Source organism: Pleurodeles waltl, unplaced genomic scaffold (assembly GCF_031143425.1).
Source record: "Pleurodeles waltl isolate 20211129_DDA unplaced genomic scaffold, aPleWal1.hap1.20221129 scaffold_390, whole genome shotgun sequence".
Classification (NCBI taxonomy): domain Eukaryota; kingdom Metazoa; phylum Chordata; class Amphibia; order Caudata; family Salamandridae; genus Pleurodeles; species Pleurodeles waltl.
Genome location: NW_027150098.1, coordinates 24380 through 49451, shown reverse-complemented (window position 1 = coordinate 49451; position 25072 = coordinate 24380). Strand labels below are relative to the sequence as shown.

General features: G+C 48.5%; 13 non-coding genes across 13 annotated transcripts; all 13 read left to right on the top strand.

The window, feature by feature from the left end:
- The first annotated feature begins 1139 nt into the window (after nucleotides 1-1139).
- TRNAV-CAC (transfer RNA valine (anticodon CAC)) lies at nucleotides 1140-1212 on the top strand. The gene has a single exon. It is a non-coding gene; the product is annotated as a tRNA-Val (tRNA).
- A 313-nt stretch (nucleotides 1213-1525) lies between these two features.
- Nucleotides 1526-1637, top strand: TRNAL-CAA (transfer RNA leucine (anticodon CAA)). The gene is made up of 2 exons: nucleotides 1526-1563; nucleotides 1592-1637. It is a non-coding gene; the product is annotated as a tRNA-Leu (tRNA).
- A 3081-nt stretch (nucleotides 1638-4718) lies between these two features.
- Nucleotides 4719-4791, top strand: TRNAV-CAC (transfer RNA valine (anticodon CAC)). The gene has a single exon. It is a non-coding gene; the product is annotated as a tRNA-Val (tRNA).
- Nucleotides 4792-5097: 306 nt separating this feature from the next.
- Nucleotides 5098-5209, top strand: TRNAL-CAA (transfer RNA leucine (anticodon CAA)). Its single transcript has 2 exons — nucleotides 5098-5135; nucleotides 5164-5209. It is a non-coding gene; the product is annotated as a tRNA-Leu (tRNA).
- Nucleotides 5210-10233: 5024 nt separating this feature from the next.
- TRNAV-CAC (transfer RNA valine (anticodon CAC)) lies at nucleotides 10234-10306 on the top strand. Its single transcript has one exon. It is a non-coding gene; the product is annotated as a tRNA-Val (tRNA).
- A 3500-nt stretch (nucleotides 10307-13806) lies between these two features.
- TRNAV-CAC (transfer RNA valine (anticodon CAC)) lies at nucleotides 13807-13879 on the top strand. Its single transcript has one exon. It is a non-coding gene; the product is annotated as a tRNA-Val (tRNA).
- A 3500-nt stretch (nucleotides 13880-17379) lies between these two features.
- On the top strand, nucleotides 17380-17452 carry TRNAV-CAC (transfer RNA valine (anticodon CAC)). The gene has a single exon. It is a non-coding gene; the product is annotated as a tRNA-Val (tRNA).
- A 307-nt stretch (nucleotides 17453-17759) lies between these two features.
- On the top strand, nucleotides 17760-17871 carry TRNAL-CAA (transfer RNA leucine (anticodon CAA)). Its single transcript has 2 exons — nucleotides 17760-17797; nucleotides 17826-17871. It is a non-coding gene; the product is annotated as a tRNA-Leu (tRNA).
- A 2621-nt stretch (nucleotides 17872-20492) lies between these two features.
- TRNAP-AGG (transfer RNA proline (anticodon AGG)) lies at nucleotides 20493-20564 on the top strand. Its single transcript has one exon. It is a non-coding gene; the product is annotated as a tRNA-Pro (tRNA).
- Nucleotides 20565-20952: 388 nt separating this feature from the next.
- On the top strand, nucleotides 20953-21025 carry TRNAV-CAC (transfer RNA valine (anticodon CAC)). Its single transcript has one exon. It is a non-coding gene; the product is annotated as a tRNA-Val (tRNA).
- Nucleotides 21026-21332: 307 nt separating this feature from the next.
- TRNAL-CAA (transfer RNA leucine (anticodon CAA)) lies at nucleotides 21333-21444 on the top strand. The gene is made up of 2 exons: nucleotides 21333-21370; nucleotides 21399-21444. It is a non-coding gene; the product is annotated as a tRNA-Leu (tRNA).
- A 3091-nt stretch (nucleotides 21445-24535) lies between these two features.
- Nucleotides 24536-24608, top strand: TRNAV-CAC (transfer RNA valine (anticodon CAC)). Its single transcript has one exon. It is a non-coding gene; the product is annotated as a tRNA-Val (tRNA).
- Nucleotides 24609-24914: 306 nt separating this feature from the next.
- On the top strand, nucleotides 24915-25026 carry TRNAL-CAA (transfer RNA leucine (anticodon CAA)). Its single transcript has 2 exons — nucleotides 24915-24952; nucleotides 24981-25026. It is a non-coding gene; the product is annotated as a tRNA-Leu (tRNA).
- Nucleotides 25027-25072: the final 46 nt, after the last annotated feature.

Below are 25072 nucleotides of genomic sequence, written 5' to 3'. Positions count from 1 at the left end.
TCCCTGGAAGGGGCGTGCAATGGGTGTTGTTGGGAGAGTGCCACAGCAACACCATAGCATTTTGATACTGCTCCAGATTTAGGAGTTGGCGTAAATCTGCGTCAGCACCAAAATCCAACGCCATCCCAGGGGTGTCGTTAGAGTGGCGCACTGAGGAGAAATGTTTTCATTTCTCCTTGTTTTTGCTCTTTCTATGTGTGATGCATTCTGCAGCACACATAGAAGTAAGAGCAAATCACCATTGAAGATTTTTTTTTTGGGCAGGAAGGTGTCCCTTCCTGCACAAAAACAATTTCCCCCTCAACGCAGTCATCCTTGTACCATGGTGCAAGAACGGCTGCGTTGGCGCTCAGCAGCTAATTTAGAGCTGGCGCAGGGGGAAGCACAGGGGTGCGCTGTATTCTACTAAATACGGCGCTTCCCTGCATTTTGAAAATGACGGCGCGTGGGGCTTGCAAATTTGGCACAGCGTCGCGCTTAGTCATTTTCTTGTAAATCTGGGCCAAAACGTCTAAAGGATAGAGGCTTTTTATGTCATGTTCGATGAAGACCATGCAAATGACTCTAGTCGTACTGCAGAAGAGAGCACCATGTGCAGTTTCTTGCTTTGGGATGTAGTCTCCCACTCTCTGTCACCAACCCTCCGAGCAGGGTCGGAGCCGTTGCATTTCTGTGCCCAGACTCGTTGGTCTAGGGGTATGATTCTCGCTTAGGGTGCGAGAGGTCCCAGGTTCAAATCCCGGACAAGCCCATTTTACCGGAAAACAATCAAATCCTGCTCAAAATACACAACCCCTCAATATTTCTCATTCCACTCGAAGCATTGTTGCGCAAAACATATTTTTTGCCTCAGGCGAAAAATGGATTACAATGCCTTGGCTTCCTTCCTGCTTGCTCTCAGTGCGCCCTGTGTGATGATTTCACAGGCTCTCCTTCCTGGCATTTAGGCATCAGATATTTGTCTGTCTCTGCCCGCAGCTGTGGGATTTTTCAGGACGTCTGAGTGTATGCATGCTGGCTGACACCGCTGCAATTTTCACACTTACCCCTCGCATTCCGAGCAACTGCTGATAAAGTATAGAGGAAATCGTGCGAACATATGAGGGGAACTGTGCTCCTTCAGTCAAACCAGCAAGCTTGTTTCTGTTGTGTAGTGGTTATCACGTTCGCCTCACACGCGAAAGGTCCCCGGTTCGAGACCGGGCAGAAACACTTGACAGCAGCAGCTTTTGTGTTTGCTCCCTAAAACCTCAGTCTCTCTCAATGCACACTTAGACAGAAATGACCTTTAAAAACTTGTGACCTGTGTAAAACGTGCTTTACTATTGCAGGACGCTAAAAAGTTATCTGCATCCCTCGGAGTCGTGCATGTGCATTGTTTCTTGTTTCTTGTTCTGTTTTTTTTTTTTTTTCTTGGCCATGTTATATTGTGGGGCCTTTAAAGCTGTGACTTTGATAGGAACATTGCAAGCGGGAAAATCAACAAGTGCAGACTGAAGAGTCCGACCTGCACACTGTTTTGGCTGTCAGGATGGCCGAGTGGTCTAAGGCGCCAGACTCAAGAGAGCTTGATCTTCAGTGAAGCTGAGCCTTCTGGTCTCTTCATGGAGGCGTGGGTTCAAATCCCACTTCTGACAGGTGTATTTTCTTCCCTTAAATCTTGCTCTGCTTGCAGAGCCAGCTCCTCACACCACTATCTTTGGAAGCTGCTGTGGCATGTGAGGAGAAATCCACCAACCCATCGGCTGGCCCCTCAATCAAAATTCTGTGTATTACTGGAAGGGACGTCTCAGGCACACCTTCTGTTTGAGCTGCACTTTATGACAGTAACTACCATGCTGGTTTCTACTTAAGCAGTTGATTCTATTGTTTGAAGTGAGGCTCTCCTGCCACCTTTTGGGCAAAGAAGACACTGCCCCTGCAACAACACAGGCAGACAAGCTCAAACTAGGTTTCTTGGTTAGGTGGGCGGAGCATATTGGCAATGGTGCCTCCTCGTGACTTGCAATTTACATGAAGAAGACAGAGAGGCAGCTGGGAGTAGGCAGTACCCATGAACCCCTGAACACTGTCTTGCGACTAGCACACAATTCTGAAATGAGGCGGGGGAAAGGAGGTGATTTCCCCATCAAGGGCCATTCCGGGAAATCAGCCACCCTGCGTCTCCCAGGTGAGTGTTTCAGGCCTATGAGCCACTAATATAAATCTCGCCTGATCGAGCGCTGATCGAGCAAGTGTGCTTGAATCCAAGAGGCATGCTCCTCTGGCTCAAGAGCTAGCAGGCCCTTCAGTGCTTCTGGTTGGGAAGTCTAAGGTGCAAGGGTCCATGACTTGCAGCGGGTTACAACTACCAGAAAGGGTCTGCTTTTCACATCAGTGCCCTAGTTCAGCTCACTGGCACAGGGCATTTTGACTACCTCTTGCCTTGCTAGAGACAAACAAAAAATCCTTGACAGAAAACATCAATTGCTATGGCATGCTTAGAGAGAGAGAGCCTCCAAATGGCCCTGCTTTTCGGAAAGACGCTTCAGAAGATGTTTCAAATGACTATGCAGCGGCAGTCTAGTTGGTATAGGGGTATGATTCTCGCTTCGGGTGTGAGAGGACCTCGGTTCAAATCCCAGACAAACCCCTACCTTTATAGGTTCAGTCTGTGTTTTAAACAGGAGTATTTATGCTTTTCACTCTTGTAAGATGTCATGTTGCAATGCAATACATGCTTTATACTGGCGTCGAGACGGTTCAGCATCATGAAGGTATGCGAGATTTCTTTGCAACTGCTTTTCTGTGCTGGAGCAGCAGTGCTCGTAGGAACATTAAATGCACAGTGCTTCTCCATGGTAATTTCGGGTCCAGTTCTGAAATCACCTCTTGGAATGAAAGTGATCCCAGTTCCTTTCTTCCAAGGGAAGAGATCGTGTTCCGGAAGGCTCAGCTTTGAGCGTCATGAACATTGGCCCTCATCCTTGCATCCCAGTCCAATGCATAGCCACATAAAGCAAGCAGGTGTGTCTGTTTCCATAGTGTGGTGGTTCCAGTACAATGCATAGCCACATGAAGCAAGCCAGCAAGTGTGTCTGTTTGTCTAGTGTAGTGGTTATCATGCGCACCTCACATGCGAAAGGTCCCTGGTTCGAGACGCTGGGCTTTTTCACAGTATTTGCATTTCCTGCCTCACCTGACAGGCAAGCTGAGATAAAAGAGACTGTGTCTATCCCTCACCATCGTGAGGTACTACGCTCCTGGGGCATCTGTCACAGCTCACCAAGAGGAGTTGCGCCAGCTTACGGCAGTCAGTTGCTCACTGTTTGACCTTTGCAATGAAGCCTGAGCCTACAGCATTCAAGCCAGCCAAGGAAGGAAGGTACGAGAGCGAAAATAGCTTTCCTGCCCTCACCAAGAACACACACCTTGAGCAAATAAAGTGCCAGACTTACAAGGCCCTATCGCCACCGGAGCATCACTTTTAGTGACGCCCCGGTGGCACTATGCACTGCGCGGTATTTACAAGATGGCGTTCAGCCACTTTTTGTGGCTTAACACCACCTTGTAAATACGGCCCCTTAGCACGCAGCGCGTTCCCTGGAAGGGGCGTGCAATGGGTGTTGTTGGGAGTGTGCCACAGCAACACCATAGCATTTTGATACTGCTCCAGATTTAGGAGTTGGCGTAAATCTGCGTCAGCACCAAAATCCAACGCCATCCCAGGGGTGTCGTTAGAGTGGCGCACTGAGGAGAAATGTTTTAATTTCTCCTTGTTTTTGCTCTTTCTATGTGTGATGCATTCTGCAGCACACATAGAAGTAAGAGCAAATCACCATTGAAGATTTTTTTTTTGGGCAGGAAGGTGTCCCTTCCTGCACAAAAACAATTTCCCCCTCAACGCAGTCATCCTTGTACCATGGTGCAAGAACGGCTGCGTTGGCGCTCAGCAGCTAATTTAGAGCTGGCGCAGGGGGAAGCACAGGGGTGCGCTGTATTCTACTAAATACGGCGCTTCCCTGCATTTTGAAAATGACGGCGCGTGGGGCTTGCAAATTTGGCACAGCGTCGCGCTTAGTCATTTTCTTGTAAATCTGGGCCAAAATGTCTAAAGGATAGAGGCTTTTTATGTCATGTTCGATGAAGACCATGCAAATGACTCTAGTCGTACTGCAGAAGAGAGCACCATGTGCAGTTTCTTGCTTTGGGATGTAGTCTCCCACTCTCTGTCACCAACCCTCCGAGCAGGGTCGGAGCCGTTGCATTTCTGTGCCCAGGCTCGTTTGTCTAGGGGTATGATTCTCGCTTAGGGTGCGAGAGGTCCCAGGTTCAAATCCCGGACAAGCCCATTTTAGCGGAAAACAATCAAATCCTGCTCAAAATACACAACCCCTCAACATTTCTCATTCCACTCGAAGCATTGTTGCGCAAAACATATTTTTTGCCTCAGGCGAAAAATGGATTACAATGCCTTGGCTTCCTTCCTGCTTGCTCTCAGTGCGCCCTGTGTGATGATTTCACAGGCTCTCCTTCCTGGCATTTAGGCATCAGATATTTGTCTGTCTCTGCCCGCAGCTGTGGGATTTTTCAGGACGTCTGAGTGTATGCATGCTGGCTGACACCGCTGCAATTTTCACACTTACCCCTCGCATTCCAAGCAACTGCTGATAAAGTATAGAGGAAATCGTGCAAACATATGAGGGGAACTGTGCTCCTTCAGTCAAACCAGCAAGCTTGTTTCTGTAGTGTAGTGGTTATCACGTTCGCCTCACACGCGAAAGGTCCCCGGTTCGAGACCGGGCAGAAACACTTGTCAGCAGCAGCTTTTGTGTTTGCTCCCTAAAACCTCAGTCTCTCTCAATGCACACTTAGACAGAAATGACCTTTAAAAACTTGTGACCTGTGTAAAACGTGCTTTACTATTGCAGGACGCTAAAAAGTTATCTGCATCCCTCGGTGGTCGTGCATGTGCATTGTTTCTTGTTCTGTTTTTTTTTTTTTTCTTGGCCATGTTATATTGTGGGGCCTTTAAAGCTGTGACTTTGATAGGAACATTGCAAGCGGCAAAATCAACAAGTGCAGACTGAAGAGTCCGACCTGCACACTGTTTTGGCTGTCAGGATGGCCGAGTGGTCTAAGGCGCCAGACTCAAGAGAGCTTGATCGTCAGTGAAGCTGAGCCTTCTGGTCTCTTCATGGAGGCGTGGGTTCAAATCCCACTTCTGACAGGTGTATTTTCTTCCCTTAAATCTTGCTCTGCTTGCAGAGCCAGCTCCTCACACCACTATCTTTGGAAGCTGCTGTGGCATGTGAGGAGAAATCCACCAACCCATCGGCTGGGCCCTCAATCAAAATTCTGTGTATTACTGGAAGGGGCGTCTCAGGCACACCTTCTGTTAGAGCTGCACTTTATGACAGTAACTACCATGCTGGTTTCTACTTAAGCAGTTGATTCTATCGTTTGAAGTGAGGCTCTCCTGCCACCTTTTGGGCAAAGAAGACACTGCCCCTGCAACAACACAGGCAGACAAGCTCAAACTAGGTTTCTTGGTTAGGTGGGCGGAGCATATTGGCAATGGTGCCTCCTCGTGACTTGCAATTTACATGAAGAAGACAGAGAGGTAGCTGGGAGTAGGCAGTACCCATGAACCCCTGAACACTGTCTTGCGACTAGCACACAATTCTGAAATGAGGCGGGGGAAAGGAGGTGATTTCCCCATCAAGGGCCATTCCGGGAAATCAGCCACCCTGCGTCTCCCAGGTGAGTGTTTCAGGCCTATGAGCCACTAATATAAATCTCCCTGATCGAGCCTGATCAAGCGCTGATCGAGCAAGTGTGCTTAAATCCAAGAGGCATGCTCCTCTGGCTCAAGAGCTAGCAGGCCCTTCAGTGCTTCTGGTTGGGAAGTCTAAGGTGCAAGGGTCCATGACTTGCAGCGGGTTACAACTACCAGAAAGGGTCTGCTTTTCACATCAGTGCCCTAGTTCAGCTCACTGGCACAGGGCATTTTGACTACCTCTTGCCTTGCTAGAGACAAACAAAAAATCCTTGACAGAAAACATCAATTGCTATGGCACGCTTAGAGAGAGAGAGCCTCCAAATGGCCCTGCTTTTCGGAAAGACGCTTCAGAAGATGTTTCAAATGACTATGCAGCGGCAGTCTAGTTGGTATAGGGGTATGATTCTCGCTTCGGGTGTGAGAGGACCTCGGTTCAAATCCCAGACAAACCCCTACCTTTATAGGTTCAGTCTGTGTTTTAAACAGGAGTATTTATGCTTTTCACTCTTGTAAGATGTCATGTTGCAATGCAATACATGCTTTATACTGGCGTCGAGACGGTTCAGCATCATGAAGGTATGCGAGATTTCTTTGCAACTGCTTTTCTGTGCTGGAGCAGCAGTGCTCGTAGGAACATTAAATGCACAGTGCTTCTCCATGGTAATTTCGGGTCCAGTTCTGAAATCACCTCTTGGAATGAAAGTGATCCCAGTTCCTTTCTTCCAAGGGAAGAGATCGTGTTCCGGAAGGCTCAGCTTTGAGCGTCATGAACATTGGCCCTCATCCTTGCATCCCAGTCCAATGCATAGCCACATAAAGCAAGCAGGTGTGTCTGTTTCCATAGTGTGGTGGTTCCAGTACAATGCATAGCCACATGAAGCAAGCCGGCAAGTGTGTCTGTTTGTGTAGTGTAGTGGTTATCATGCGCACCTCACATGCGAAAGGTCCCCGGTTCGAGACCGGGCAGAAACACTTGGCAGCAGCAGCTTTTGTGTTTGCTCCCTAAAACCTCAGTCTCTCTCAATGCACACTTAGACAGAAATGACCTTTAAAAACTTGTGACCTGTGTAAAACGTGCTTTACTATTGCAGGACGCTAAAAAGTTATCTGCATCCCTCGGTGGTCGTGCATGTGCATTGTTTCTTGTTCTGTTTTTTTTTTCTTTTCTTGGCCATGTTATATTGTGGGGCCTTTAAAGCTGTGACTTTGATAGGAACATTGCAAGCGGCAAAATCAACAAGTGCAGACTGAAGAGTCCGACCTGCACACTGTTTTGGCTGTCAGGATGGCCGAGTGGTCTAAGGCGCCAGACTCAAGAGAGCTTGATCTTCAGTGAAGCTGAGCCTTCTGGTCTCTTCATGGAGGTGTGGGTTCAAATCCCACTTCTGACAGGTGTATTTTCTTCCCTTAAATCTTGCTCTGCTTGCAGAGCCAGCTCCTCACACCACTATCTTTGGAAGCTGCTGTGGCATGTGAGGAGAAATCCACCAACCCATCGGCTGGGCCCTCAATCAAAATTCTGTGTATTACTGGAAGGGGCGTCTCAGGCACACCTTCTGTTAGAGCTGCACTTTATGACAGTAACTACCATGCTGGTTTCTACTTAAGCAGTTGATTCTATCGTTTGAAGTGAGGCTCTCCTGCCACCTTTTGGGCAAAGAAGACACTGCCCCTGCAACAACACAGGCAGACAAGCTCAAACTAGGTTTCTTGGTTAGGTGGGCGGAGCATATTGGCAATGGTGCCTCCTCGTGACTTGCAATTTACATGAAGAAGACAGAGAGGCAGCTGGGAGTAGGCAGTACCCATGAACCCCTGAACACTGTCTTGCGACTAGCACACAATTCTGAAATGAGGCGGGGGAAAGGAGGTGATTTCACCATCAAGGGCCATTCCGGGAAATCAGCCACCCTGCGTCTCCCAGGTGAGTGTTTCAGGCCTATGAGCCACTAATATAAATCTTGCCTGATCGAGCGCTGATCGAGCAAGTGTGCTTGAATCCAAGAGGCATGCTCCTCTGGCTCAAGAGCTAGCAGGCCCTTCAGTGCTTCTGGTTGGGAAGTCTAAGGTGCAAGGGTCCATGACTTGCAGCGGGTTACAACTACCAGAAAGGGTCTGCTTTTCACATCAGTGCCCTACTTCAGCTCACTGGCACAGGGCATTTTGACTACCTCTTGCCTTGCTAGAGACAAACAAAAAATCCTTGACAGAAAACATCAATTGCTATGGCACGCTTAGAGAGAGAGAGACTCCAAATGGCCCTGCTTTTCGGAAAGACGCTTCAGAAGATGTTTCAAATGACTATGCAGCGGCAGTCTAGTTGATATAGGGGTATGATTCTCGCTTCGGGTGTGAGAGGACCTCGGTTCAAATCCCAGACAAACCCCTACCTTTATAGGTTCAGTCTGTGTTTTAAACAGGAGTATTTATGCTTTTCACTCTTGTAAGATGTCATGTTGCAATGCAATACATGCTTTATACTGGCGTCGAGACGGTTCAGCATCATGAAGGTATGCGAGATTTCTTTGCAACTGCTTTTCTGTGCTGGAGCAGCAGTGCTCGTAGGAACATTAAATGCACAGTGCTTCTCCATGGTAATTTCGGGTCCAGTTCTGAAATCACCTCTTGGAATGAAAGTGATCCCAGTTCCTTTCTTCCAAGGGAAGAGATCGTGTTCCGGAAGGCTCAGCTTTGAGCGTCATGAACATTGGCCCTCATACTTGCATCCCAGTCCAATGCATAGCCACATAAAGCAAGCAGGTGTGTCTGTTTCCATAGTGTGGTGGTTCCAGTACAATGCATAGCCACATGAAGCAAGCCGGCAAGTGTGTCTGTTTGTCTAGTGTAGTGGTTATCATGCGCACCTCACATGCGAAAGGTCCCTGGTTCGAGTCGCTGGGCTTTTTCACAGTATTTGCATTTCCTGCCTCACCTGACAGGCAAGCTGAGATAAAAGAGACTGTGTCTATCCCTCACCATCGTGAGCTACTACGCTCCTGGGGCATCTGTCACAGCTCACCAAGAGGAGTTGCGCCAGCTTACGGCAGTCAGTTGCTCACTGTTTGACCTTTGCAATGAAGCCTGAGCCTACAGCATTCAAGCCAGCCAAGGAAGGAAGGTACGAGAGCGAAAATAGCTTTCCTGCCCTCACCAAGAACACACACCTTGAGCAAATAAAGTGCCAGACTTACAAGGTCCTATCGCCACTGGAGCATCACTTTTAGTGACGCCCCCGTGGCACTATGCACTGTGCGGTATTTACAAGATGGCGTTCAGCCACTTTTTGTGGCTTAACACCACCTTGTAAATACGGCCCCTTAGCACGCAGCGCGTTCCCTGGAAGGGGCGTGCAATGGGTGTTGTTGGGAGTGTGCCACAGCAACACCATAGCATTTTGATGCTGCTCCAGATTTAGGAGTTGGCGTAAATCTGCGTCAGCACCAAAATCCAACGCCATCCCAGGGGTGTCGTTAGAGTGGCGCACTGAGGAGAAATGTTTTCATTTCTCCTTGTTTTTGCTCTTTCTATGTGTGATGCATTCTGCAGCACACATAGAAGTAAGAGCAAATCACCATTGAAGATTTTTTTTTTGGGCAGGAAGGTGTCCCTTCCTGCACAAAAACAATTTCCCCCTCAACGCAGTCATCCTTGTACCATGGTGCAAGAACGGCCGCGCTGGCGCTCAGCAGCTAATTTAGAGCTGGCGCAGGGGGAAGCACAGGGGTGCGCTGTATTCTACTAAATACGGCGCTTCCCTGCATTTTGAAAATGACGGCGCGTGGGGCTTGCAAATTTGGCACAGCGTCGCGCTTAGTCATTTTCTTGTAAATCTGGGCCAAAATGTCTAAAGGATAGAGGCTTTTTATGTCATGTTCGATGAAGACCATGCAAATGACTCTAGTCGTACTGCAGAAGAGAGCACCATGTGCAGTTTCTTGCTTTGGGATGTAGTCTCCCACTCTCTGTCACCAACCCTCCGAGCAGGGTCGGAGCCGTTGCATTTCTGTGCCCAGGCTCGTTGGTCTAGGGGTATGATTCTCGCTTAGGGTGCGAGAGGTCCCAGATTCAAATCCCGGACGAGCCCATTTTAGCGGAAAACAATCAAATCCTGCTCAAAATACACAACCCCTCAACATTTCTCATTCCACTCGAAGCATTGTTGCGCAAAACATATTTTTTGCCTCAGGCGAAAAATGGATTACAATGCCTTGGCTTCCTTCCTGCTTGCTCTCAGTGCGCCCTGTGTGATGATTTCACAGGCTCTCCTTCCTGGCATTTAGGCATCAGATATTTGTCTGTCTCTGCCCGCAACTGTGGGATTTTTCAGGACGTCTGAGTGTATGCATGCTGGCTGACACCGCTGCAATTTTCACACTTACCCCTCGCATTCCGAGCAACTGCTGATAAAGTATAGAGGAAATCGTGCAAACATATGAGGGGAACTGTGCTCCTTCAGTCAAAAAAGCAAGCTTGTTTCTGTAGTGTAGTGGTTATCACGTTCGCCTCACACGCGAAAGGTCCCCGGTTCGAGACCGGGCAGAAACACTTGGCAGCAGCAGCTTTTGTGTTTGCTCCCTAAAACCTCAGTCTCTCTCAATGCACACTTAGACAGAAATGACCTTTAAAAACTTGTGACCTGTGTAAAACGTGCTTTACTATTGCAGGACGCTAAAAAGTTATCTGCATCCCTCGGTGGTCGTGCATGTGCATTGTTTCTTGTTCTGTTTTTTTTTTTTTTTCTTGGCCATGTTATATTGTGGGGCCTTTAAAGCTGTGACTTTGATAGGAACATTGCAAGCGGCAAAATCAACAAGTGCAGACTGAAGAGTCCGACCTGCACACTGTTTTGGCTGTCAGGATGGCCGAGTGGTCTAAGGCGCCAGACTCAAGAGAGCTTGATCTTCAGTGAAGCTGAACCTTCTGGTCTCTTCATGGAGGCGTGTGTTCAAATCCCACTTCTGACAGGTGTATTTTCTTCCCTTAAATCTTGCTCTGCTTGCAGAGCCAGCTCCTCACACCACTATCTTTGGAAGCTGCTGTGGCATGTGAGGAGAAATCCACCAACCCATCGGCTGGGCCCTCAATCAAAATTCTGTGTATTACTGGAAGGGGCGTCTCAGGCACACCTTCTGTTAGAGCTGCACTTTATGACAGTAACTACCATGCTGGTTTCTACTTAAGCAGTTGATTCTATCGTTTGAAGTGAGGCTCTCCTGCCACCTTTTGGGCAAAGAAGACACTGCCCCTGCAACAACACAGGCAGACAAGCTCAAACTAGGTTTCTTGGTTAGGTGGGCGGAGCATATTGGCAATGGTGCCTCCTCGTGACTTGCAATTTACATGAAGAAGACAGAGAGGCAGCTGGGAGTAGGCAGTACCCATGAACCCCTGAACACTGTCTTGCGACTAGCACACAATTCTGAAATGAGGCGGGGGAAAGGAGGTGATTTCCCCATCAAGGGCCATTCCGGGAAATCAGCCACCCTGCGTCTCCCAGGTGAGTGTTTCAGGCCTATGAGCCACTAATATAAATCTCGCCTGATCGAGCGCTGATCAAGCAAGTGTGCTTGAATCCAAGAGGCATGCTCCTCTGGCTCAAGAGCTAGCAGGCCCTTCAGTGCTTCTGGTTGGGAAGTCTAAGGTGCAAGGGTCCATGACTTGCAGCGGGTTACAACTACCAGAAAGGGTCTGCTTTTCACATCAGTGCCCTAGTTCAGCTCACTGGCACAGGGCATTTTGACTACCTCTTGCCTTGCTAGAGACAAACAAAAAATCCTTGACAGAAAACATCAATTGCTATGGCACGCTTAGAGAGAGAGAGCCTCCAAATGGCCCTGCTTTTCGGAAAGACGCTTCAGAAGATGTTTCAAATGACTATGCAGCGGCAGTCTAGTTGGTATAGGGGTATGATTCTCTCTTCGGGTGTGAGAGGACCTCGGTTCAAATCCCAGACAAACCCCTCCCTTTATAGGTTCAGTCTGTGTTTAAAACAGGAGTATTTCTGCTTTTCACTCTTGTAAGATGTCATGTTGCAATGCAATACATGCTTTATACTGGCGTCGAGACGGTTCAGCATCATGAAGGTATGCGAGATTTCTTTGCAACTGCTTTTCTGTGCTGGAGCAGCAGTGCTCGTAGGAACATTAAATGCACAGTGCTTCTCCATGGTAATTTCGGGTCCAGTTCTGAAATCACCTCTTGGAATGAAAGTGATCCCAGTTCCTTTCTTCCAAGGGAAGAGATCGTGTTCCGGAAGGCTCAGCTTTGAGCGTCATGAACATTGGCCCTCATCCTTGCATCCCAGTCCAATGCATAGCCACATAAAGCAAGCAGGTGTGTCTGTTTCCATAGTGTGGTGGTTCCAGTACAATGCATAGCCACATGAAGCAAGCCGGCAAGTGTGTCTGTTTGTCTAGTGTAGTGGTTATCATGCGCACCTCACATGCGAAAGGTCCCTGGTTCGAGTCGCTGGGCTTTTTCACAGTATTTGCATTTCCTGCCTCACCTGACAGGCAAGCTGAGATAAAAGAGACTGTGTCTATCCCTCACCATCGTGAGGTACTACGCTCCTGGGGCATCTGTCACAGCTCACCAAGAGGAGTTGCGCCAGCTTACGGCAGTCAGTTGCTCACTGTTTGACCTTTGCAATGAAGCCTGAGCCTACAGCATTCAAGCCAGCCAAGGAAGGAAGGTACGAGAGCGAAAATAGCTTTCCTGCCCTCACCAAGAACACACACCTTGAGCAAATAAAGTGCCAGACTTACAAGGCCCTATCGCCACCGGAGCATCACTTTTAGTGACGCCCCGGTGGCACTATGCACTGCGCGGTATTTACAAGATGGCGTTCAGCCACTTTTTGTGGCTTAACACCACCTTGTAAATACGGCCCCTTAGCACGCAGCGCGTTCCCTGGAAGGGGCGTGCAATGGGTGTTGTTGGGAGTGTGCCACAGCAACACCATAGCATTTTGATGCTGCTCCAGATTTAGGAGTTGGCGTAAATCTGCGTCAGCACCAAAATCCAACGCCATCCCAGGGGTGTCGTTAGAGTGGCGCACTGAGGAGAAATGTTTTCATTTCTCCTTGTTTTTGCTCTTTCTATGTGTGATGCATTCTGCAGCACACATAGAAGTAAGAGCAAATCACCATTGAAGATTTTTTTTTTGGGCAGGAAGGTGTCCCTTCCTGCACAAAAACAATTTCCCCCTCAACGCAGTCATCCTTGTACCATGGTGCAAGAACGGCTGCGTTGGCGCTCAGCAGCTAATTTAGAGCTGGCGCAGGGGGAAGCACAGGGGTGCGCTGTATTCTACTAAATACGGCGCTTCCCTGCATTTTGAAAATGACTGCGCGTGGGGCTTGCAAATTTGGCACAGCGTCGCGCTTAGTCATTTTCTTGTAAATCTGGGCCAAAATGTCTAAAGGATAGAGGCTTTTTATGTCATGTTCGATGAAGACCATGCAAATGACTCTAGTCGTACTGCAGAAGAGAGCACCATGTGCAGTTTCTTGCTTTGGGATGTAGTCTCCCACTCTCTGTCACCAACCCTCCGAGCAGGGTCGGAGCCGTTGCATTTGTGTGCCCAGGCTCATTGGTCTAGGGGTATGATTCTCGCTTAGGGTGTGAGAGGTCCCAGGTTCAAATCCCGGACGAGCCCATTTTAGCGGAAAACAATCAAATCCTGCTCAAAATACACAACCCCTCAACATTTCTCATTCCACTCGAAGCATTGTTGCGCAAAACATATTTTTTGCCTCAGGCGAAAAATGGATTACAATGCCTTGGCTTCCTTCCTGCTTGCTCTCAGTGCGCCCTGTGTGATGATTTCACAGGCTCTCCTTCCTGGCATTTAGGCATCAGATATTTGTCTGTCTCTGCCCGCAGCTGTGGGATTTTTCAGGACGTCTGAGTGTATGCATGCTGGCTGACACCGCTGCAATTTTCACACTTACCCCTCGCATTCCAAGCAACTGCTGATAAAGTATAGAGGAAATCGTGCAAACATATGAGGGGAACTGTGCTCCTTCAGTCAAACCAGCAAGCTTGTTTCTGTAGTGTAGTGGTTATCACGTTCGCCTCACACGCGAAAGGTCCCCGGTTCGAGACCGGGCAGAAACACTTGGCAGCAGCAGCTTTTGTGTTTGCTCCCTAAAACCTCAGTCTCTCTCAATGCACACTTAGACAGAAATGACCTTTAAAAACTTGTGACCTGTGTAAAACGTGCTTTACTATTGCAGGACGCTAAAAAGTTATCTGCATCCCTCGTTGGTCGTGCATGTGCATTGTTTCTTGTTCTGTTTTTTTTTTCTTTTCTTGGCCATGTTATATTGTGGGGCCTTTAAAGCTGTGACTTTGATAGGAACATTGCAAGCGGCAAAATCAACAAGTGCAGACTGAAGAGTCCGACCTGCACACTGTTTTGGCTGTCAGGATGGCCGAGTGGTCTAAGGCGCCAGACTCAAGAGAGCTTGATCTTCAGTAAAGCTGAGCCTTCTGGTCTCTTCATGGAGGAGTGGGTTCAAATCCCACTTCTGACAGGTGTATTTTCTTCCCTTAAATCTTGCTCTGCTTGCAGAGCCAGCTCCTCACACCACTATCTTTGGAAGCTGCTGTGGCATGTGAGGAGAAATCCACCAACCCATCGGCTGGGCCCTCAATCAAAATTCTGTGTATTACTGGAAGGGGCGTCTCAGGCACACCTTCTGTTAGAGCTGCACTTTATGACAGTAACTACCATGCTGGTTTCTACTTAAGCAGTTGATTCTATCGTTTGAAGTGAGGCTCTCCTGCCACCTTTTGGGCAAAGAAGACACTGCCCCTGCAACAACACAGGCAGACAAGCTCAAACTAGGTTTCTTGGTTAGGTGGGCGGAGCATATTGGCAATGGTGCCTCCTCGTGACTTGCAATTTACATGAAGAAGACAGAGAGGCAGCTGGGAGTAGGCAGAACCCATGAACCCCTGAACACTGTCTTGCGACTAGCACACAATTCTGAAATGAGGCGGGGGAAAGGAGGTGATTTCACCATCAAGGGCCATTCCGGGAAATCAGCCACCCTGCGTCTCCCAGGTGAGTGTTTCAGGCCTATGAGCCACTAATATAAATCTTGCCTGATCGAGCGCTGATCGAGCAAGTGTGCTTGAATCCAAGAGGCATGCTCCTCTGGCTCAAGAGCTAGCAGGCCCTTCAGTGCTTCTGGTTGGGAAGTCTAAGGTGCAAGGGTCCATGACTTGCAGCGGGTTACAACTACCAGAAAGGGTCTGCTTTTCACATCAGTGCCCTAGTTCAGCTCACTGGCACAGGGCATTTTGACTACCTCTTGCCTTGCTAGAGACAAACAAAAAATCCTTGACAGAAAACATCAATTGCTATGGCACGCTTAGAGAGAGAGAGACTCCAAATGGCCCTGCTTTTCGGAAAGACGCTTCAGAAGATGTTTCAAATGACTATGCAGCGGCAGTCTAGTTGATATAGGGGTATGATTCTCGCTTCGGGTGTGAGAGGACCTCGGTTCAAATCCCAGACAAACCCCTACCTTTATAGGTTCAGTCTGTGTTTTAAACAGGAGTATTTATGCTTTTCACTCTTGTAAGATGTCATGTTGCAATGCAATACATGCTTTATACTGGCGTCGAGACGGTTCAGCATCATGAAGGTATGCGAGATTTCTTTGCAACTGCTTTTCTGTGCTGGAGCAGCAGTGCTCGTAGGAACATTAAATGCACAGTGCTTCTCCATGGTAATTTCGGGTCCAGTTCTGAAATCACCTCTTGGAATGAAAGTGATCCCAGTTCCTTTCTTCCAAGGGAAGAGATCGTGTTCCGGAAGGCTCAGCTTTGAGCGTCATGAACATTGGCCCTCATCCTTGCATCCCAGTCCAATGCATAGCCACATAAAGCAAGCAGGTGTGTCTGTTTCCATAGTGTGGTGGTTCCAGTACAATGCATAGCCACATGAAGCAAGCCGGCAAGTGTGTCTGTTTGTCTAGTGTAGTGGTTATCATGCGCACCTCACATGCGAAAGGTCCCTGGTTCGAGTCGCTGGGCTTTTTCACAGTATTTGCATTTCCTGCCTCACCTGACAGGCAAGCTGAGATAAAAGAGACTGTGTCTATCCCTCACCATCGTGAGCTACTACGCTCCTGGGGCATCTGTCACAGCTCACCAAGAGGAGTTGCGCCAGCTTACGGCAGTCAGTTGCTCACTGTTTGACCTTTGCAATGAAGCCTGAGCCTACAGCATTCAAGCCAGCCAAGGAAGGAAGGTACGAGAGCGAAAATAGCTTTCCTGCCCTCACCAAGAACACACACCTTGAGCAAATAAAGTGCCAGACTTACAAGGTCCTATCGCCACCGGAGCATCACTTTTAGTGACGCCCCCGTGGCACTATGCACTGTGCGGTATTTACAAGATGGCGTTCAGCCACTTTTTGTGGCTTAACACCACCTTGTAAATACGGCCCCTTAGCACGCAGCGCGTTCCCTGGAAGGGGCGTGCAATGGGTGTTGTTGGGAGTGTGCCACAGCAACACCATAGCATTTTGATGCTGCTCCAGATTTAGGAGTTGGCGTAAATCTGCGTCAGCACCAAAATCCAACGCCATCCCAGGGGTGTCGTTAGAGTGGCGCACTGAGGAGAAATGTTTTCATTTCTCCTTGTTTTTGCTCTTTCTATGTGTGATGCATTCTGCAGCACACATAGAAGTAAGAGCAAATCACCATTGAAGATTTTTTTTTTGGGCAGGAAGGTGTCCCTTCCTGCACAAAAACAATTTCCCCCTCAACGCAGTCATCCTTGTACCATGGTGCAAGAACGGCTGCGTTGGCGCTCAGCAGCTAATTTAGAGCTGGCGCAGGGGGAAGCACAGGGGTGCGCTGTATTCTACTAAATACGGCGCTTCCCTGCATTTTGAAAATGACGGCGCGTGGGGCTTGCAAATTTGGCACAGCGTCGCGCTTAGTCATTTTCTTGTAAATCTGGGCCAAAATGTCTAAAGGATAGAGGCTTTTTATGTCATGTTCGATGAAGACCATGCAAATGACTCTAGTCGTACTGCAGAAGAGAGCACCATGTGCAGTTTCTTGCTTTGGGATGTAGTCTCCCACTCTCTGTCACCAACCCTCCGAGCAGGGTCGGAGCCGTTGCATTTCTGTGCCCAGGCTCGTTGGTCTAGGGGTATGATTCTCGCTTAGGGTGCGAGAGGTCCCAGATTCAAATCCCGGACGAGCCCATTTTTGCGGAAAACAATCAAATCCTGCTCAAAATACACAACCCCTCAACATTTCTCATTCCACTCGAAGCATTGTTGCGCAAAACATATTTTTTGCCTCAGGCGAAAAATGGATTACAATGCCTTGGCTTCCTTCCTGCTTGCTCTCAGTGCGCCCTGTGTGATGATTTCACAGGCTCTCCTTCCTGGCATTTAGGCATCAGATATTTGTCTGTCTCTGCCCGCAACTGTGGGATTTTTCAGGACGTCTGAGTGTATGCATGCTGGCTGACACCGCTGCAATTTTCACACTTACCCCTCGCATTCCGAGCAACTGCTGATAAAGTATAGAGGAAATCGTGCAAACATATGAGGGGAACTGTGCTCCTTCAGTCAAACCAGCAAGCTTGTTTCTGTAGTGTAGTGGTTATCTCGTTCGCCTCACACGCGAAAGGTCCCCGGTTCGAGACCGGGCAGAAACACTTGGCAGCAGCAGCTTTTGTGTTTGCTCCCTAAAACCTCAGTCTCTCTCAATGCACACTTAGACAGAAATGACCTTTAAAAACTTGTGACCTGTGTAAAACGTGCTTTACTATTGCAGGACGCTAAAAAGTTGTCTGCATCCCTCGGTGGTCGTGCATGTGCATTGTTTCTTGTTCTGTTTTTTTTTTTTTTTCTTGGCCATGTTATATTGTGGGGCCTTTAAAGCTGTGACTTTGATAGGAACATTGCAAGCGGCAAAATCAACAAGTGCAGACTGAAGAGTCCGACCTGCACACTGTTTTGGCCGTCAGGATGGCCGAGTGGTCTAAGGCGCCAGACTCAAGAGAGCTTGATCTTCAGTGAAGCTGAACCTTCTGGTCTCTTCATGGAGGCGTGGGTTCAAATCCCACTTCTGACAGGTGTATTTTCTTCCCTTAAATCTTGCTCTGCTTGCAGAGCCAGCTCCTCACACCACTATCTTTGGAAGCTGCTGTGGCATGTGAGGAGAAATCCACCAACCCATCGGCTGGGCCCTCAATCAAAATTCTGTGTATTACTGGAAGGGGCGTCTCAGGCACACCTTCTGTTAGAGCTGCACTTTATGACAGTAACTACCATGCTGGTTTCTACTTAAGCAGTTGATTCTATCGTTTGAAGTGAGGCTCTCCTGCCACCTTTTGGGCAAAGAAGACACTGCCCCTGCAACAACACAGGCAGACAAGCTCAAACTAGGTTTCTTGGTTAGGTGGGCGGAGCATATTGGCAATGGTGCCTCCTCGTGACTTGCAATTTACATGAAGAAGACAGAGAGGCAGCTGGGAGTAGGCAGTACCCATGAACCCCTGAACACTGTCTTGCGACTAGCACACAATTCTGAAATGAGGCGGGGGAAAGGAGGTGATTTCCCCATCAAGGGCCATTCCGGGAAATCAGCCACCCTGCGTCTCCCAGGTGAGTGTTTCAGGCCTATGAGCCACTAATATAAATCTCGCCTGATCGAGCGCTGATCAAGCAAGTGTGCTTGAATCCAAGAGGTATGCTCCTCTGGCTCAAGAGCTAGCAGGCCCTTCAGTGCTTCTGGTTGGGAAGTCTAAGGTGCAAGGGTCCATGACTTGCAGCGGGTTACAACTACCAGAAAGGGTCTGCTTTTCACATCAGTGCCCTAGTTCAGCTCACTGGCACAGGGCATTTTGACTACCTCTTGCCTTGCTAGAGACAAACAAAAAATCCTTGACAGAAAACATCAATTGCTATGGCACGCTTAGAGAGAGAGAGCCTCCAAATGGCCCTGCTTTTCGGAAAGACGCTTCAGAAGATGTTTCAAATGACTATGCAGCGGCAGTCTAGTTGGTATAGGGGTATGATTCTCGCTTCGGGTGTGAGAGGACCTCGGTTCAAATCCCAGACAAACCCCTACCTTTATAGGTTCAGTCTGTGTTTTAAACAGGAGTATTTCTGCTTTTCACTCTTGTAAGATGTCATGTTGCAATGCAATACATGCTTTATACTGGCGTCGAGACGGTTCAGCATCATGAAGGTATGCGAGATTTCTTTGCAACTGCTTTTCTGTGCTGGAGCAGCAGTGCTCGTAGGAACATTAAATGCACAGTGCTTCTCCATGGTAATTTCGGGTCCAGTTCTGAAATCACCTCTTGGAATGAAAGTGATCCCAGTTCCTTTCTTCCAAGGGAAGAGATCGTGTTCCGGAAGGCTCAGCTTTGAGCGTCATGAACATTGGCCCTCATCCTTGCATCCCAGTCCAATGCATAGCCACATAAAGCAAGCAGGTGTGTCTGTTTCCATAGTGTGGTGGTTCCAGTACAATGCATAGCCACATGAAGCAAGCCGGCAAGTGTGTCTGTTTGTCTAGTGTAGTGGTTATCATGCGCACCTCACATGCGAAAGGTCCCTGGTTCGAGTCGCTGGGCTTTTTCACAGTATTTGCATTTCCTGCCTCACCTGACAGGCAAGCTGAGATAAAAGAGACTGTGTCTATCCCTCACCATCGTGAGGTACTACGCTCCTGGGGCATCTGTCACAGCTCACCAAGAGGAGTTGCGCCAGCTTACGGCAGTCAGTTGCTCACTGTTTGACCTTTGCAATGAAGCCTGAGCCTACAGCATTCAAGCCAGCCAAGGAAGGAAGGTACGAGAGCGAAAATAGCTTTCCTGCCCTCACCAAGAACACACACCTTGAGCAAATAAAGTGCCAGACTTACAAGGTCCTATTGCCACCGGAGCATCACTTTTAGTGACGCCCCCGTGGCACTATGCACTGCGCGGTATTTACAAGATGGCGTTCAGCCACTTTTTGTGGCTTAACACCACCTTGTAAATACGGCCCCTTAGCACGCAGCGCGTTCCCTGGAAGGGGCGTGCAATGGGTGTTGTTGGGAGTGTGCCACAGCAACACCATAGCATTTTGATGCTGCTCCAGATTTAGGAGTTGGCGTAAATCTGCGTCAGCACCAAAATCCAACGCCATCCCAGGGGTGTCGTTAGAGTGGCGCACTGAGGAGAAATGTTTTCATTTCTCCTTGTTTTTGCTCTTTCTATGTGTGATGCATTCTGCAGCACACATAGAAGTAAGAGCAAATCACCATTGAAGATTTTTTTTTTGGGCAGGAAGGTGTCCCTTCCTGCACAAAAACTATTTCCCCCTCAACGCAGTCATCCTTGTACCATGGTGCAAGAACGGCTGCGTTGGCGCTCAGCAGCTAATTTAGAGCTGGCGCAGGGGGAAGCACAGGGGTGCGCTGTATTCTACTAAATACGGCGCTTCCCTGCATTTTGAAAATGACTGCACGTGGGGCTTGCAAATTTGGCACAGCGTCGCGCTTAGTCATTTTCTTGTAAATCTGGGCCAAAATGTCTAAAGGATAGAGGCTTTTTATGTCATGTTCGATGAAGACCATGCAAATGACTCTAGTCGTACTGCAGAAGAGAGCACCATGTGCAGTTTCTTGCTTTGGGATGTAGTCTCCCACTCTCTGTCACCAACCCTCCGAGCAGGGTCGGAGCCGTTGCATTTCTGTGCCCAGGCTCGTTGGTCTAGGGGTATGATTCTCGCTTAGGGTGCGAGAGGTCCCAGGTTCAAATCCCGGACGAGCCCATTTTAGCGGAAAACAATCAAATCCTGCTCAAAATACACAACCCCTCAACATTTCTCATTCCACTCGAAGCATTGTTGCGCAAAACATATTTTTTGCCTCAGGCGAAAAATGGATTACAATGCCTTGGCTTCCTTCCTGCTTGCTCTCAGTGCGCCCTGTGTGATGATTTCACAGGCTCTCCTTCCTGGCATTTAGGCATCAGATATTTGTCTGTCTCTGCCCGCAGCTGTGGGATTTTTCAGGACGTCTGAGTGTATGCATGCTGGCTGACACCGCTGCAATTTTCACACTTACCCCTCGCATTCCGAGCAACTGCTGATAAAGTATAGAGGAAATCGTGCAAACATATGAGGGGAACTGTGCTCCTTCAGTCAAACCAGCAAGCTTGTTTCTGTAGTGTAGTGGTTATCACGTTCGCCTCACACGCGAAAGGTCCCTGGTTCGAGACCGGGCAGAAACACTTGGCAGCAGCAGCTTTTGTGTTTGCTCCCTAAAACCTCAGTCTCTCTCAATGCACACTTAGACAGAAATGACCTTTAAAAACTTGTGACCTGTGTAAAACGTGCTTTACTATTGCAGGACGCTAAAAAGTTATCTGCATCCCTCGGTGGTCGTGCATGTGCATTGTTTCTTGTTCTGTTTTTTTTTTTTTTTCTTGGCCATGTTATATTGTGGGGCCTTTAAAGCTGTGACTTTGATAGGAACATTGCAAGCGGCAAAATCAACAAGTGCAGACTGAAGAGTCCGACCTGCACACTGTTTTGGCTGTCAGGATGGCCGAGTGGTCTAAGGCGCCAGACTCAAGAGAGCTTGATCTTCAGTGAAGCTGAGCCTTCTGGTCTCTTCATGGAGGCGTGGGTTCAAATCCCACTTCTGACAGGTGTATTTTCTTCCCTTAAATCTTGCTCTGCTTGCAGAGCCAGCTCCTCACACCACTATCTTTGGAAGCTGCTGTGGCATGTGAGGAGAAATCCACCAACCCATCGGCTGGGCCCTCAATCAAAATTCTGTGTATTACTGGAAGGGGCGTCTCAGGCACACCTTCTGTTAGAGCTGCACTTTATGACAGTAACTACCATGCTGGTTTCTACTTAATCAGTTGATTCTATCGTTTGAAGTGAGGCTCTCCTGCCACCTTTTGGGCAAAGAAGACACTGCCCCTGCAACAACACAGGCAGACAAGCTCAAACTAGGTTTCTTGGTTAGGTGGGCGGAGCATATTGGCAATGGTGCCTCCTCGTGACTTGCAATTTACATGAAGAAGACAGAGAGGCAGCTGGGAGTAGGCAGTACCCATGAACCCCTGAACACTGTCTTGCGACTAGCACACAATTCTGAAATGAGGCGGGGGAAAGGAGGTGATTTCCCCATCAAGGGCCATTCCGGGAAATCAGCCACCCTGCGTCTCCCAGGTGAGTGTTTCAGGCCTATGAGCCACTAATATAAATCTCACCTGATCAAGCCTGATCGAGCGCTGATCGAGCAAGTGTGCTTGAATCCAAGAGGCATGCTCCTCTGGCTCAAGAGCTAGCAGGCCCTTCAGTGCTTCTGGTTGGGAAGTCTAAGGTGCAAGGGTCCATGACTTGCAGCGGGTTACAACTACCAGAAAGGGTCTGCTTTTCACATCAGTGCCTTAGTTCAGCTCACTGGCACAGGGCATTTTGACTACCTCTTGCCTTGCTAGAGACAAACAAAAAATCCTTGACAGAAAACATCAATTGCTATGGCACGCTTAGAGAGAGAGAGCCTCCAAATGGCCCTGCTTTTCGGAAAGACGCTTCAGAAGATGTTTCAAATGACTATGCAGCGGCAGTCTAGTTGGTATAGGGGTATGATTCTCGCTTCGGGTGTGAGAGGACCTCGGTTCAAATCCCAGACAAACCCCTACCTTTATAGGTTCAGTCTGTGTTTTAAACAGGAGTATTTATGCTTTTCACTCTTGTAAGATGTCATGTTGCAATGCAATACATGCTTTATACTGGCGTCGAGACGGTTCAGCATCATGAAGGTATGCGAGATTTCTTTGCAACTGCTTTTCTGTGCTGGAGCAGCAGTGCTCGTAGGAACATTAAATGCACAGTGCTTCTCCATGGTAATTTCGGGTCCAGTTCTGAAATCACCTCTTGGAATGAAAGTGATCCCAGTTCCTTTCTTCCAAGGGAAGAGATCGTGTTCCGGAAGGCTCAGCTTTGAGCGTCATGAACATTGGCCCTCATCCTTGCATCCCAGTCCAATGCATAGCCACATAAAGCAAGCAGGTGTGTCTGTTTCCATAGTGTGGTGGTTCCAGTACAATGCATAGCCACATGAAGCAAGCCGGCAAGTGTGTCTGTTTGTCTAGTGTAGTGGTTATCATGCGCACCTCACATGCGAAAGGTCCCTGGTTCGAGACGCTGGGCTTTTTCACAGTATTTGCATTTCCTGCCTCACCTGACAGGCAAGCTGAGATAAAAGAGACTGTGTCTATCCCTCACCATCGTGAGGTACTACGTTCCTGGGGCATCTGTCACAGCTCACCAAGAGGAGTTGCGCCAGCTTACGGCAGTCAGTTGCTCACTGTTTGACCTTTGCAATGAAGCCTGAGCCTACAGCATTCAAGCCAGCCAAGGAAGGAAGGTACGAGAGCGAAAATAGCTTTCCTGCCCTCACCAAGAACACACACCTTGAGCAAATAAAGTGCCAGACTTACAAGGCCCTATCGCCACCGGAGCATCACTTTTAGTGACGCCCCGGTGGCACTATGCACTGCGCGGTATTTACAAGATGGCGTTCAGCCACTTTTTGTGGCTTAACACCACCTTGTAAATACGGCCCCTTAGCACGCAGCGCGTTCCCTGGAAGGGGCGTGCAATGGGTGTTGTTGGGAGTGTGCCACAGCAACACCATAGCATTTTGATACTGCTCCAGATTTAGGAGTTGGGGTAAATCTGCGTCAGCACCAAAATCCAACGCCATCCCAGGGGTGTCGTTAGAGTGGCGCACTGAGGAGAAATGTTTTCATTTCTCCTTGTTTTTGCTCTTTCTATGTGTGATGCATTCTGCAGCACACATAGAAGTAAGAGCAAATCACCATTGAAGATTTTTTTTTTGGGCAGGAAGGTGTCCCTTCCTGCACAAAAACAATTTCCCCCTCAACGCAGTCATCCTTGTACCATGGTGCAAGAACGGCTGCGTTGGCGCTCAGCAGCTAATTTAGAGCTGGCGCAGGGGGAAGCACAGGGGTGCGCTGTATTCTACTAAATACGGCGCTTCCCTGCATTTTGAAAATGACGGCGCGTGGGGCTTGCAAATTTGGCACAGCGTCGCGCTTAGTCATTTTCTTGTAAATCTGGGCCAAAATGTCTAAAGGATAGAGGCTTTTTATGTCATGTTCGATGAAGACCATGCAAATGACTCTAGTCGTACTGCAGAAGAGAGCACCATGTGCAGTTTCTTGCTTTGGGATGTAGTCTCCCACTCTCTGTCACCAACCCTCCGAGCAGGGTCGGAGCCGTTGCATTTCTGTGCCCAGGCTCGTTGGTCTAGGGGTATGATTCTCGCTTAGGGTGCGAGAGGTCCCAGGTTCAAATCCCGGACAAGCCCATTTTAGCGGAAAACAATCAAATCCTGCTCAAAATACACAACCCCTCAACATTTCTCATTCCACTCGAAGCATTGTTGCGCAAAACATATTTTTTGCCTCAGGCGAAAAATGGATTACAATGCCTTGGCTTCCTTCCTGCTTGCTCTCAGTGCGCCCTGTGTGATGATTTCACAGGCTCTCCTTCCTGGCATTTAGGCATCAGATATTTGTCTGTCTCTGCCCGCAGCTGTGGGATTTTTCAGGACGTCTGAGTGTATGCATGCTGGCTGACACCGCTGCAATTTTCACACTTACCCCTCGCATTCCAAGCAACTGCTGATAAAGTATAGAGGAAATCGTGCAAACATATGAGGGGAACTGTGCTCCTTCAGTCAAACCAGCAAGCTTGTTTCTGTAGTGTAGTGGTTATCACGTTTGCCTCACACGCGAAAGGTCCCCGGTTCGAGACCGGGCAGAAACACTTGGCAGCAGCAGCTTTTGTGTTTGCTCCCTAAAACCTCAGTCTCTCTCAATGCACACTTAGACAGAAATGACCTTTAAAAACTTGTGACCTGTGTAAAACGTGCTTTACTATTGCAGGACGCTACAAAGTTATCTGCATCCCTCGGTGGTCGTGCATGTGCATTGTTTCTTGTTCTGTTTTTTTTTTTTTTCTTGGCCATGTTATATTGTGGGGCCTTTAAAGCTGTGACTTTGATAGGAACATTGCAAGCGGCAAAATCAACAAGTGCAGACTGAAGAGTCCGACCTGCACACTGTTTTGGCTGTCAGGATGGCCGAGTGGTCTAAGGCGCCAGACTCAAGAGAGCTTGATCTTCAGTGAAGCTGAGCCTTCTGGTCTCTTCATGGAGGCGTGGGTTCAAATCCCACTTCTGACAGGTGTATTTTCTTCCCTTAAATCTTGCTCTGCTTGCAGAGCCAGCT